This window comes from Meleagris gallopavo, chromosome 23, assembly GCF_000146605.3.
Source record: "Meleagris gallopavo isolate NT-WF06-2002-E0010 breed Aviagen turkey brand Nicholas breeding stock chromosome 23, Turkey_5.1, whole genome shotgun sequence".
In the NCBI taxonomy this organism is placed as follows: domain Eukaryota; kingdom Metazoa; phylum Chordata; class Aves; order Galliformes; family Phasianidae; genus Meleagris; species Meleagris gallopavo.
This window is the reverse complement of record NC_015033.2, coordinates 1544793-1559208: the sequence shown is the minus strand read 5'-3', so window position 1 is coordinate 1559208 and position 14416 is coordinate 1544793. Positions and strand designations below refer to the sequence as shown.

Sequence of the window (14416 nt, the reverse complement as noted above, 5' to 3'; positions counted from 1 at the left end):
TTCAATAAAGCTGATTCCACTGCATAAGGTCAGCAATTTACTTTTAAAAAATGATATGATTGCAACTTTTAATATAACCCATGTATTTGCTGCAAGATGCTCTAGAAGATTGTGTAATGTAACCACCCGACCTCTCCACAGGAGCAGAGATCACCCCATTTACCCTTTATTGTCTTGCTAAAAGCAATGCACATTTGCACAGAATGACAAAGTCAACAGCTTTTACTTAAGAGAGCCTCAGATTTCATTGAGAATGAATTCTCTGCTCTCCTCCTAGGGGAGCGTAGTCTCGCCTGGACTCATCAGAAAGGATAGGAAAGAATGAAGCAAAGACTAAATTCTACTTTTAGCTAAGAAAAGAATGATTGCTTTCCAAATGAGAATTAAGAGGGAACAGTGTGTAGCAGAAAAGTAAATAATAGGATTTCATGTCTGTGTGCATCCAAGACCTAGTGTTTTAAACACAGCAGAGATGTTGTCTAAGAGATCCTACAGAATTATCTCATGCACGAACTTCTTTTATCTTTCCTAGCAGGAAAGTATCATTAGGTCTGAGATGGATTTCAGCAGAAGAGCAACACAGATTAACCTAATTACACTCCACTCCTTGTTTTAGCCCCAAGAGAGAAGGCTGTCTCTTTAGACTTACGATACCAGGTTCATTCACAGAGCAGATCAGGAACTGAATTCCTTTATTTGCTCCAGGAAGACTGTGGGGAAGCCCTGGGCTGAATGACCACAGAGAGCAAATTCCCTCTGTAGCAAAAATATTTTTATACAAACAAAAACTAGATTTCTTCATCTGTCTCAAGGTGAAGCTTGCTTCAAAGGTCAAAGCTGCAGGGCTGGATTAGGATTGCACGCAATGTGCCCAAGCCTTGACATCCTGACATTCTCAAGTTTGCAGCTCTCCCCTCCCATACAAACCTGATGGAAGTAAATTCTCTGTAAAGAGTGGCTCTTACTGCAGCAAGCAGCTTCAACAATCACAAAACACACTACAGCATCAACAATTCCAAAACAAGCGTATAAAAGCAGTTTATTAACATAGTTAAAACATATCTAACTGCCACTGATACAAAAGTGGTAATTAACTCCATTTCACAGGTGGGCAAGCTGAGAACAAGCATCTTGCCCAAAGCCAAGTATGTCGTCTATCCTCAGATCTTCCATGTCTGCTTTTAGACTGCAACTACAAAGGTGCTTTTCTTTTGGCAATCTGTATTTATTTTCACTTAAGAACATGATAAAGGATGTGTTAATTTACAAGTTGGACTCAGGAACTGGGTCCTTTTTGCCCACTACTAAGGCTAACTATTTCAGGACTCAGAATACCGCTGACTACTTTTGCATCATCTTCCAGAACAGACCTCAACCCACTCTGCTGTAATCATATTGGTTTTGAAATGCTACCAGGAATGGAAATATTATTTTGACAGTAAACAAGACAAATATGACTCAAAACACACTCATGGAGCAATAGAAGTTAATTTTGCAAAGCCATTTTTAACAGCTCTTTTACATTACGCAGTTACTGTCAGATCGCCAAGTGGAGAGACACTATTAAACCCATGACATTCTAATTATTTTTTTAAAATTAAGCCTACAACTGATATTTTAGAGCGTATGCAATTTCCCATGAACCAAAACAGTCTGTTCCAATTTATCAATAATTTTCAAGCTACAAAATCACATCAAAGGTGATTCTGGACTCTACACTGGAATTTTCATGGCCCAAGAGAAACAGGAGATGTAGCACACTGTTTATCTAATGTAATCTAAATGAATCACCTCTCTTGTTCTGCGCAGCGTATACCTAAATGGTTCAAGATCACCGTAGGTTGAACCTGAAGTGAAAGAGAGAGGATGTTACCACTAATGCGACTTCCAGCCTTTGTTACAGAGCTCACAAATGTGCACTTACAGGACATGGAATTTGAGAGTCTCCCTGAATGGCTTCTTCACAACACCATTATCATCAAAGGAGTATCTCTTGTAATGCAGCTCCTCAATCTTCCACATAAGAAACCAAAGAAAAAGTCACTAATATTTCCATGTTTCTACTATTGAATAGCAGAGCTTGAATCAAAGCCCTTTGAAACAATCTTCTTTAAAGCAATAAAGTCTGCAGACTGGTAGCCTCAAGTTTTCCCTGACTTTTCTTTGCCCTCCAACCAGGCCCAAACCAGACTTCTTCCCCTCCTGCGCATCAGCATACTAAAGAGGTCACAGCCAGCATGTTCACATGGACAGTGTGAGATGACAAGCTTGTTGGAGCTATCCAATAGCAATGATGATGCCTTCTCCTGCTGGTGAAAAGCATTTCTATGACGAATTTCTTAGTTCCAAGTAGAGCTAATTAACCCATGACAGCACAGCATTTCATACAGAAAGTGTTCCTTCAAAGCAACCCGAACTGTTCCAGTGAGAAGTAACCATTTTATTACTACAATTCAAATAAACATTTTTTTGAATATTTTAATTGTAATATTATGATGCATATTATTTCATTATATCAATCTCTTATTATCGACTACAATATAAAAGGCTCAAGCCATACAGACTGATCTGATGGATCAATAGTATTTCATTAGATAATCTGATATTTTAAATGCTAACACCATTTAAATATTAAAACATTTCAAAACTCAGAATTTACAGTGGAATCAAAATGTATTGTTCAACCTTGTTTCTAAATACTATTGAGCCATGAAAAAACAATTGTTACAAAACAATGAAACGTACACTGAGTACAATGTTCTTCTAAAATAACAAACTCATTTGTAAGCAAGTAGAGTTTCTATCAACACACAGATGCACACATTTTTCTTAATCATCTGGCTATTCTAAACACTATCAGGTTGCAAACAGAAAGGACTGACTTCCTTTGTACACACTGCCATACTCCTAGTTATGCCTAAACTTGCAGCGGGTGTTTTTCCACCCTCTTTTGAATCACTAGTGACTGGGACAAGTCAAAGTTGAGATCTGAATCAATTTCTCCACATGGTTATGTACTAAATACCTTCTTCTTCCAAACTTGCTTCCAAATCTTGAGGAATTATAGTAATAGCTTTCTATCCATTACAAAGATTTTCTTCCAAAAACCCTGACTCCAAAGAATCAGTGTATCTGATTCTCTACCTTCATGTCTTCAGGTGGATCGCTTGATCCCATTTTGTTACCATTCTTGTTGCAGCTCTCTTCTTGGCACACAAGCCAAGGAAATCTGTAGAGTTCATGACAAGTATGGATAACACGAGCAGTAGTAAAACTGATGGGGGGAAAGAGGCAGCAAGATGAATAGGCTGGTGCTGAACAGCAGGTGACAGATATGCACACAGAAGATTGGCAGGACATCTGATGGATAGAGATTCTCAATCACTTTTCAGGAAGGAAAAAGAAGGCAACTAATACAAAATACACCACTGTGGCACTAGTTTTTAGATCATCAGCACATTTATTCCTCCAGATCATGAGACTCCAGCAGTGGAAATCTTCCTTGTATGTTGAACATTACCAGCATTGGACAGGCAGTCAAGTACCAGAAACAGAAGTGATAACCACTAGCGCTTATTCAGATAGGAACATTGTGAGCTTGTTATCACTGAAAGCAATCATTCTTTCACTCTTCATTCTCTGGGTCTCTAATGAGATCCTTTAGGATACAACCAATTATGCAGAGCTATACTAATCCAAAACTTGCATGGGTGGCACCTAAAGAACCAACTGGTAGCACAATCAGGTATAGGACACGTTTTTCTTTAAGCAGAATATATAAATTACATTAGCTGTCTTCCAAAGTCATAAACAGAGGACTAAACACTAGTAGTAATAATATATTTCATAGTGCTTTTCAAGAATCTTAGTAAATTCAACATCACTTAGACAAAGCGTTCTTCATTTCCTCCCCTAAAAACAGTGTAGTGACACTCGACAGCTGCTGTCCTGACTGTCAAACCCAGAGATGGATGCTTTTCACCAGAAAGCCCAGTGAGATGTAGATAACCCAATACACATCATCAAATATGCTTGATGCAAATAGCTGCAAAGTTTCAGTGGTTAATGGGTACAACGTGCTCCAGGATCCTTAAATGAAAAGCATTATGAAAATGCAGAATGCTCTTTGACTTCCCTTTAACCTGTACAATCATTTTTGTACGTCTAGCACAAGCTGTTAGACTTCATCTATGCCACTTGAACACCTGTTCCAAACTCCTTTAATAATCAGAAAGCATATACTCCCTGGTTCTACCAACGAAGTAGCTTTTCTCTCATTCTGTGCCAAAGTCGGTTGTTCTAGATGCTTAAATATACTAAGTACATTCTCGCAATTTTTTAAAAAATTCCAGCTCTCACTTGCAGGTTTGCATGTGCAAGTGATGACGTCTAGCCAGGCACAGAACACTCATCGGTCAACCAGAGGACAAGCTGCCCTACCTGCACATACAAAACAGGACAAGTGTTCACTCACACAATCAGTTGTGCAGTTAAGTCAGGCCTTCACTCCATTTCTTCATCATCTTTTAAATCCGTATCCTGCCAGCATGTTTGAAGAGAAGGACAAGTCACCTAGCATTCCTTTAATACTTTACACTTACGGCCTAGTCACACATTCTTGTATTAAAACCGGTATTTCTAGGGAAGCATAAGCTTTGGAAGGCCATGGCTACAACTAGGTATCCTAAGTACAAGTAGGTATCTTGACAACACAGGTTACTAACTACAGTTTTTTGCATGAATTGTCACTGGACTCTATCAGCTTGCACTGTAGAAAAAGCTTTGTAAAAACTGTTTGAGCTTCACTAAGACATGTTAAAGAATTAATTACAAAGTAAAGCTGAAGGAGAAAATTAATTTTGGAAACACAAGAGGTTACTTTTCTTTTCCTCCCTTTTCTGGAAGTGGGGGAGGAAAGGCAGTTATTTTCATCTTCATACTGGGGGCAGAAGCTGGGAGCCGTCCAGTCGATAACCTGGCCATCAGAACAAGGTTTGTAATTAAAAGGTCAGTGACCTGGAAAGCCAGGGCCTCACTCTCAGGGCTTCTCAGTAATGACGGCGCTATTAAATTAAGACTGTTATGAAATCAATGCTAAAAAAGCTTTCATGGTAACGAGATTCCATTCAAGGACATGCAAACTGCCTCGTGAAATGGACTTAAATTATAAAAAAGAAAAGTAATAAAAGAGGGTGAAATTGAAATGTGCTGAAGAATTTACTTCCTTTAAAGCCCTCCAGCAGTAGGCTGTGCCCCCTTCTCTCAGGTCCTCAAGGTGATCTACTTTGGTTTCTTTGGCAAAGAAGAAAAGACAGAAGTTCAACTTCCAAGAATGTAGACTACAGAAAGAAGAAAATTCACTTGGTTTTCTACTGGATATTCTGGGGCTGACAGCATTTCTTTCCAGGGAGTCAGGTATCTTCGAGCTCTCATTGGGAAGAGGCGTGTACAGTTGAATTATTTATTCATCTCTTCAGAAATCACCACAGTCTGACCCTGATGCACTGCAAAAAACTGCAAGGCCCACATGAAAATGTTGTGCAGTAATTCTTTTCCTATCTGCCCAAGTAATGAAACAGATTACTAGACAGCACACCAGTAAAAGGGCAACACTCCCAGCAGCCTTCAGCACATCCCACCAAGCAAGAGTTTGACAAGCAAGGGTTTTGTATATACATATGAATAAACAACAGTAAACCAGGTAGCATGTCTCCTCCAAACTGCTCAGCCTTCCAAGTGGACCCCTTCCCAACCAATTCAACTCAACAATGATAAATTTACTTCTCCTCGCTGCAATTCCACTCACCTGTAACTCATTTCTGAGCTCCTTGTGTGCTTTTTGCCACAAACCCACACCAGGAAGGCATTGCTGTGCTCATTTTACAAATGAACAGAGCCAGCAACCAAGGAAAAAATGCTTCATTGGAGGCTATGTAAGAAGTTACAACCTAGCAGTTACTCCCCTCCTGGGCCCACAAGACCAGCACCCCAAATAAAGGCCCTCCACATGCTTTGTGCACTTCCACCCTGACTATCCTGCCAGAAGTTACAGATTTGGAGTACACAAAATTAACAAGCCACATGAGTTAGTGGATGGGTAGCTGAGCAATACAGGACATCTGAGGCACAACAGTTAGATGACAGACACATTTCCACAAGGGTTTAAGCCCCACATGTTGTCTAATTATTCCCAAGGCGCCGCTGATTCTGTGGCATGTCATCAGCAGAATCAGCGAGTTGGACAAAAAACAAACAGCATCTTTTTTCTTTCTTTTCTTTCAGATACTCTGAAGGGAAACAGCTGTTTTTCCCTTCATCTGAAGAAGTTCATGATAAAAAGGAGGAAATGTCATAAATTACACAAAATGCCAGTGTAAGCTTCAAAGAAAATGATAAATGATTCTAATAACTTCATGTTTCTCATTAATGTCTCTGTATTTGGGAGTTTGAAAGTACTCAAGACAACACAGAAATCTCATTTGACTTTTGAAAGACCTTTTTACAAATCGAGGACACCCTCACTCTCCCAACTGTCATCAGCAGAGTCAGACCAGCCTCCCGAGAGCAGTTCAGCAAACCCCTGACCTGTGATGAGTAACCAGGACAGGCTACTTTCAGCTGCTGCAACTACTGTTTCACAAGGAACCAAACCCAGTGCAGCTGGTGAAATGTACTGAGAACTTCAGTTCCTATATTACATACTATTAAAATAAAGTAAAATTTGATTGGAATTTTTAGGTTAAAAAAAAAACAAAGAAAAAGAAATCATAATTCAAAGCAGAACCATCTCTGCAAGTCTCAGAAGGGAAACTTCCTAGGCAAAAAGACTGCAGGACCTGAAAGCTCACTCACAGCTCATGCTCCAGCCCTACTCCTGTAGTTCACATAGGCTGAAGCAGGGATAGCAAGAGGCTGCTGCAAGGGCAGGGCACATGGCCTCCCTCTGCATTCCCATACACAGGGTCCAGTTTTTAACTAGAACCAGTGCCATAAAAAGGCCGAAGCTCTCTCTTACGTGGCATGTTCTGCTGGAAGAAGTCTGGACCAAGCCAGAGGGGCATCTCTGCATGCTCTGCATGACTCCCTACAACATTTATTTTTACTTAAGCTCTTTTAACTTAAATGAGTTCTGTACTAAAATGCTTTTTGGTACTGGCAGTGAAGACTTTTCTAGCAGATGGTCCAACTTTCTGTGAATGGGGATAAGCATAGTCACTGGGAGTACAATGACTGCAGGAACAGCCAAGTCATCTCTCATTTATCCAGACTGGATTTAGCCACAACACAACAGTTTCAGGAATAATTGCCCCCTGTGCTAAAGCACATAGATACAATGACAGCAGGAACCCTTTGCTCTCGAGCACTGGACAGGGATCACGTTGTAAGCTCAGTGCTCAGATTCCATATGGCCATATTTCCAATGACTGCTGGGTACAAGCACGACTGGACCCTGCTCCTTCCCACCTCCTACTGTTAAGTTTTCAAACAAATAATTAGCACAAAGGGAAGGAGAGCTAATTAACAAACAGGAGCATACAAACAGCTATACCAAACCATTTCTGCTGTTTAGTAATTATTAGACAAGTAATTCATAAGAAGTATTAGTCGGGCCACAGTTTCTCTCTGCCTCCATCTCCCCACCCTTCCTCTTCTCCCAGTCAGGGATTTATTAAAATTAAACAGATTAGATGGAGCTCCTGATACTAAAAACTGTTCAGCGAAGCCTGCGGTGGGGAAGTGCAGAGCAAACACCAGAGACATTTGTCTCTAAATTGCTCTAAATACCTTCTGCAAATGAAATTCTAACCCAGCTGTGTTGAGAGAGAAAATGAGGAATAACTGGTCATTGTCAGCACAGGAGAAGATCAGGCAGTTATAATATTGCACGATATACTGGGGGCTAAGGATCTCTCGGCAACAATAGATTTTGTATCAGGTTACCCCGGGTAATCAGCACAGCTTTTAGGCTCAGCTTTCCCGTGCTTCATTGCTTCGATGATAGAGTTGAAATCCCCAAGCTTTTATGATTAATTACTCCCTGTAGGTCCACATATTTCAAGGAAAAACTCATGGAGCACAGCGGCCAACAGGCTCCAAATTTTAATGCCATCCTGATGGCAGGGCAGGGCAAGCAACTTACCTAAGCATGCGGCTGGAACACTCTCTAACTGGCAGTAGGACAAGCAGTGAGATGACCACATTAGAACTGATGTACCCATGAACTACTTGTCATGACAACATTGCTAAAACACAGAACTGCCGTGGCCTTCTACGTCCTTTGGTGTCCAAGATGAGCAGAGCAAAACATATTCTTAAACTCTCCATCTCATGATATCAGGTCTCAGGCATCTCAATAAATAGTTCATATCCTCAAGCAGGTTAACATGTGTTCCATAGGCTTCTCTACTTGTTAAAACCCAAGATCCTTGGCTATAGAATTTGATGTACTCTGAAGCACTCATATCTTCAGTGTTTACATGGGTCACTCCCCTCTGAAGTCTGGAGCATCGTTGCAACTGCTTTAAGTGTTCCACAGTGCATGTAATTAACTCCAAGGTAAGACTGCCCTAATTATCTGCATCTTACATTAAAGATCTAAGCAATGTGGTCCTAGAAATGTAGCATAAAATGGAAGGGAGCATTATACGGAATGAACTTCACCTGACATGCACTGTAAGCTCTTGACAAAACACTTTAATATAAAGAAAAAAATAAACAAAAGGTAGTTTTTGAAGAATCAGAAAGTAAAATAAATTCTCAAGTAGGCAATGGAAAAAGTATGTTCCACCTGTCTAAGACAACATAGAATTTGTCAGGATCTATTCTGTTTCTACTACAGAAAACAAGTAAACCCAGCCAGCAGTTTACCATTTCAGCCTGAAAGCCAGGCTGACCCCAAGCTCGACCTTACCCTGACCTTGTTTACTTTCACAAAGTCCTCTGCCCTTCATCCTCTGCCTGGCTCTCTTCAGAAACATTCGACCTTTTCACCTCAAAGTTGGTCATTCTAAAGCCAATGCCACCAAGGCTAGAACTGATCAACTCATCCACAACTCCAAACCATCCTCATCTCAGAAAACATGCAATAATCGTTAACGTGAGAACTTCCAATGTGTCTTCTGTATTTTACAATTCCACATCTGGAGCCAATATTGCTCTAGTCAGTGTGGAAGAAAAGAGAGTGGTATTTTTTATAAACTTCACATCTTTTTCTCAGACAGACTACCCACTTAGTCCTCAGCATCCAATATTCCATAGCAATACTCCTTAGCTTTATCCCTAAGCCAAACTCCCCCATTATCAGTAGACCACAGACGTAAAGAGTCCATACCTTTCTTCTTCAGAAATGCTCTTCTGGTTGCAATTGGACTTTGGCGGACTCGGGGATTCTGTAAAAATTTCACTGCTGTCACAATCTGATGAGGAGGATTGGAGAAAGAGAAGAGAGAAAAAGATTGAAGTTAGGAATGGTCAGATTCATACTTCTCATTATGCATTCTGCACTGCAAAGGAAGGCACTGCATCTAACACATGGAGAGAGTCTGGAGCTGACACCAATCCAACTTTCAGAAATAGTTCAATGAACATCAGTTTGTGGCTCCACTCTCATCAGAACAGTAATGCTATTTCAACCTAGAAGTTTCTTTTTGAATTGCTCTTTCAGCAGCTCAACCTGTACAAAAGTCTCCATTAAGATTCTTGGAGGTTTCTGTCATTTGTAGTGATCTCCTTATCTTGTCTGGCTCCTATAGCTAATGGCAGCCTCCAAACATTACATGCGATCTGCAACAACAGACTGTTACTAGGAAGAACATTTCTTTTCTATCTGACTGCTCCCTGCAGATTTTAAGAGATTCAGGCCTTTTCTGCCATCATTCCAATTGAACTGCTAGCAATAAATAAACCTTAGCTCATCATGACTGGAAAAGAAGCAACTTCCCATGTTTTGGATCACACAACAACAACAGAAAATAAATAAATAAATAAAGTCACTTTTCATGACATAAATGGCTTGGTGAGCGGTTACTTCATGTTCCACCCTGGTAGAAATCACAGATTATTTTTGTCTAATGACTGACTTCCTCTACGTGCTTCTTTAAGGTGTCATAGCACTTAAAACAAACCACTTATCCAAACAAAGGATGAAGTCTGGGATAATACTGAACAGCATCAACAACAATAGCATCAGTTTTTTGCATTAGGATTTAGTGCCAGTGGAAGGTATTTCCTTTTTCTGTTCATGTGGCAGAGGTCAATTTTCCACATACCCTCCTGTATGATTACACACGTTATTACATGTTGCTGCACTGGTGGAAAACAGCTGATTCAATTCACCTCTGTACAAAGGCATCTGTTCTGCCTGTGGCATCAAGGAGAATAATTTGCCTGAAGTTAACGGCACTTCGGCAATGGACCTTCCACGTGAGCTGGTGGAAGAGATGAATTCCTTCCACTCTAGCTAAAAATAACCCTGCATTTCCAAAGACCAGAGCTTTTTTCCCCCCCAAACAGCGCCCTATGCCTTCTCCTAAAATGGTGGCACACGTCAGCGCTATGTTAGGTAAGTCCTGAAGAATTCAACTTCACAGAGTTTCAAGAATTCTGTTCCAAAAAGGTTTTCAAAAATTTTCACAGCAGAAGAATGAAAAATAGCATCACTATTAAAATCACTAAGTTTCATTCTGTGTTTGAATCAAACCCTTCGAATATGCATTTCTGGTCAGAGAGCAAAGTTCTGATGGGTTTAATGGCACTTTCAATGTACTCTTCAGTGCATTCCATCAATGTTTCTTTTTTTTTTTTTTTTTAAATTTGCATCTCTTATTTCTTTAAATACATTAATCAGGCTAGTGTAGGCAAAACGGATCCATTGGACAATGCAATAAACATGAATTATCATCTATCCAACACACATAATGGCTTAAAAATACATAATAGCAGGTGTAGTTTAAATGATTAGTTATTACACCTGTGGTGGGTCTGATTCAATTGGGGAAAATCATCTTTAATAGGTTAAAAGGTTTAGATCACCAGGCTTCCCTTAAAGTGGCTGTAGAGAGGGTATGATGGAGTACGCTGTCATTACTAATTCATTTAAGAAAAACATGGGGGATACAGCAAAGAACAGCATAAACGAGAGAATCCAATTTAAACATCAGGTAAAGCAGAAAACACCTTTTAAAAAAGCATGATAAATGAATTTGGAAGAGAGATGAAATTGACATATTTATTTTAACGGGAATTTGACAAAGTCCCGGTGCTCTTTGAAGTTGGGGGGATAAAATGCAGGAGGTATTTTTCATTCTTTCCCTTTTCTTATTTTCCTTCATTATTTTTAAGTTTACATTCAGTGATTTTGAACCATAAAACACTACAGCACAACACCCCCCATAAAGCACATTTTGGTTTCACTGACGTGTATTTGATCTCTCTGGCTGCACGCAGGCGACAGGCAAATCACAGCCGATATTGCTGTGCTGGATGCAGGAATACAAAGCACACCAACTAATAACCTTCAGGTAACATGCTGAATAAGAAAGATGCCCAAAAGAGCAAACCAACAGATAGGCGAACATATCAAACCCACTTTCCTCCTAACAGTAATTACTTGTTTGTTTCTTCAGGAACTCCTCAACACTCCCTCCCACGTTCAGCGAGGAGATGCAGGCACAAAAGGGCCTGCAGACCTGGAAGCCAGCGAGCTTTCAGCTTTAATTATCAGGTTTTAAGCACAAAACAGCCTGTAAGAAATGAACGGTATTTTTCATTGTGCTATTTTAATCACAACCCTTTTAACGTTTTATTGATTCTAACTCTTTATTAAAACTTATTTTTGCCTAGTAAAAAAATGTAAACATTTCAGTAGTAAAATTCCCTCCAAAATAAACTTCTGGTTTATCTCTTCCCTGCATCATTTCCTGCATTATTCACAAAGTGTTTAATCTTAAACAACATAAAATTACAGGCAATAACAAACTTTATAGAAAGAAAATCCCCAACTCCTCCATCCGATAAGGCCGCACTCTCCTATTTGTGTTTGCGTTTCCTCCTGCAGGCTGAGCCGAAACTTCTGCATTTCCCCCATTCATCTCCCATACGTGAGCAACTCAAGAACCAATCCTGGCCGTGTCAAAATGCCAGTATTTTCAATATGCACACCCAGGAACTTTCCAGCCTTCCATGGATCATTTTCTTTGCATACAAAGGGCAACAGCAGCCCACAGTCTAAAAAATCAGAAAAAGGAGGGAGAAGATGCAACCCTGAAAAAACCATGCAGCAAATAGCACTCTGACTCAGCTGCAAACACTGCTCTGTACTATTTCTGTAGCGTTTGTAACGCTTCTCCGAATTTTTCTGCCATTAGGACACTGCCAAATAATGTGCACTGTATCACTACTGTGATTCTCAGACTGCCAGCACAGCCTGGCCAGCAGACTGGTTTCATCTAGAGGATCGGTTACGTGTTTCACTGAATAGCATAGCTGGTGTTCAGAAGGCAGTGAATTGCAGAGATGTGCGCTGCTCTGCGGTGCTCACAGATGGGGTTCTGACTGGTGCCGGTGGGCGGAACCCCGCTGCAGGTCTTATCCTACAGTTTGATTTTCTAATTAGAAGATGAATGCGACTCTTCGTGGATTGTATTTGCGCCTGGCCAAATTGCATAAATTCAGGCCAAATATTCTGCTTCAATGTCAAAGATATAAAACGGAGGCAGGAACTTTATTGCAGATGTTGTGGGAGTGCAGCAAGCCAGTGAAATTCCGGGCCAAAGCACGGCACTTTGCTGTTACAGCCAAGGTCCCTCGTTCCTAATTCCCCTCCCTTTGGTGTTAATGGGGAAATCAACCTTATTTCTTAGTATGCTCAACGCTGCAGGAAAGCAATCTAAGCTACTTTATCAGTTACTTGCATTAGAAAAATAAACCGTGAAATTTAAAATGCAATGGCAAATGCCTTCTTTCTACCATCTGAAAGAAAAAAAAACAACCAACTACAAACAACCCTAAACAACCCTAAAACGACAAAAATGGAAAACAAAACACCCTCATCACTAAAAGCTCCACAGGGTTTGGTACCAGAGGTCAACACAGAAAAGAGAATTGGAAGCTGCCGGGAGTGCAGCCAGAAAGAGCTCTGACACATTTCCCAATGCTGGGAACCTTCTGTAGGTTATTACTAAACAGCGTTTGTTGATAGACTGAGACTTTGAGATGACCTGTGATGTAAAGGTTGGGGCTGAATTATACGTTGCAGAGGATGGTATTTTGTCTTTCTGAGTGGATCTGTATCTGTTTAAATGCAACACTTCTTTTCATTAAGCAGAGGCGGCACAGGCCATGAACTATGCACAGACAGTTTACATTACATGTGCGGAAGCAATCAACACTGGCAATATACATGACGTATGTAAAAGAAGTTGGAATTAATTTTTTTCCCAGTATATTAAAAAACAGTAATATGGCAGTATCAACAAACGCTCAGCCTATTTCAGCCAGAGCAGAAGGCCACAGCCATAGGGCAAATGGAACTGATCAATATATTAGCCTACAGCAACACCCCCTCAGTGTACGGCTGTACGTTTGCAAGGCTCAGAAGATTAAATTGTCTGTGAAAGGTTTCTGCACTCCTACTCTAAAGGAGATACCCAGAATCCTGTTAACAAGCGTCAGGCTAAAGCCAACTTACGTTTTAACAAGGGCTGACTTAAAAGCCTGGCGCTGCGACGAGCAAGAAAACCCCTTCCAACAGAAATGCCGCATTTTAGCAAGAAATCAGTGCTCTGTCAGGACCAACTTGACAAACATCGTTATCGGCGGCACACGGATATAGTTGCAAAGCAGCTGTTAATCAGAGAAACACATCATAGAACGCTGATGCTAGCACTCGTGAAAAAATGCAAGGGGCTAATTATGAAGCCATATATCTCACTAAAGAGGCACTGTGCTCGCAATTCCAGGCACAGCTCAAGGGGCCGGGTCCTGGGACACCGCTGTGCTCCTCGCAGGATGAGCCCTGGGGCGTCCCATGGGGGCTGCGCTCCCCCAGAGGGATCGTCCAGGGAGAGGAGCTCCCCAAAGCTCCTCCGGCTCCACTGAAACCAGGGCAGAATCGGGAATTTATTCCTAGTGTGAGGTAACTCAGAAAATGACAAAGTTTGGCACATGTCCAGGTTGTGCAGAAAAAAAAGTTTTTAAATAAGAAAAAGCCCTCATATAAAATAGAGCAAAAAGCAAAATGAATACAGCTCAAAGCAAGATTCGCGCGAATCAGAATCAGGGAGGACAAAAGCAAAGAACGAGCAAGATCCAAACCGAACCCGAGGGACAGGATCCGGGAGCACGAGGCAAAAGGAAAGAAAAAAGGGGTCGCAAGAAGTACGGAGGGCCAAGGCCGGGTGCCGGGCACAGCCCGCCG

General features: G+C 40.8%; 1 long non-coding RNA gene across 1 annotated transcript; it reads right to left on the bottom strand.

Annotated features, from left to right (window-relative positions):
- Positions 1-201: 201 nt before the first annotated feature.
- LOC109370855 lies at positions 202-10713 on the bottom strand. Its single transcript, XR_002121313.2, has 3 exons — positions 9332-10713; positions 1925-2013; positions 202-1847 (listed from the first exon to the last, which is right to left on the bottom strand). It is a non-coding gene; the product is annotated as an uncharacterized LOC109370855 (long non-coding RNA).
- Between the last annotated feature and the right edge of the window lie 3703 nt (positions 10714-14416).